The 437-nt window shown below is 52.9% G+C and overlaps 1 protein-coding gene across 1 annotated transcript in view; it reads right to left on the reverse strand.

Annotated features, from left to right (window-relative positions):
* Nucleotides 1-437, reverse strand: part of RAD54L2 (RAD54-like 2 (S. cerevisiae)) — a 48,230-nt gene that overhangs the window by 8,220 nt on the left and 39,573 nt on the right. The gene's annotated exons all lie outside the window — the stretch shown is intronic.

The following is a 437-nucleotide window of genomic DNA, read 5'->3' on the forward strand; positions in this document are numbered from 1 at the left end:
ACTCCCTGTGCCCCCTGCCACCAAAATCATACTCCCTGTGCCCCCTGCCACCAAAATCATACTCCATGTGCCCCCTGCCACCAAAATCATACTCCCTGTGCCACCTGCCACCAAAATCATACTCCCTGTGCCCCCTGCCACCAAAATCATACTCCCTGTGCCACCTACTACCAAAATCATACTCCCTGTGCCACCTACCACCAAAATGATACTCCCTGTGCCCCCTGCCACCAAAATGATACTCCCTGTGCCACCTACCACCAAAATGATACTCCCTGTGCCCCCTGCCACCAAAATCATACTGCCTGTGCCACCTACCACCAAAATCATACTCCCTGTGCCACCTACCACCAAAATCATACTCCCTGTGCCACCTACCACCAAAATCATACTCCCTGTGCACCCTACCACCAAAATCATACTCCCTGTGCCACCTA

Source organism: Nanorana parkeri, unplaced genomic scaffold, assembly GCF_000935625.1.
Source record: "Nanorana parkeri isolate BGI_ZX_2015 unplaced genomic scaffold, ASM93562v1 scaffold2238, whole genome shotgun sequence".
Taxonomy (NCBI): Eukaryota; Metazoa; Chordata; class Amphibia; order Anura; family Dicroglossidae; genus Nanorana; species Nanorana parkeri.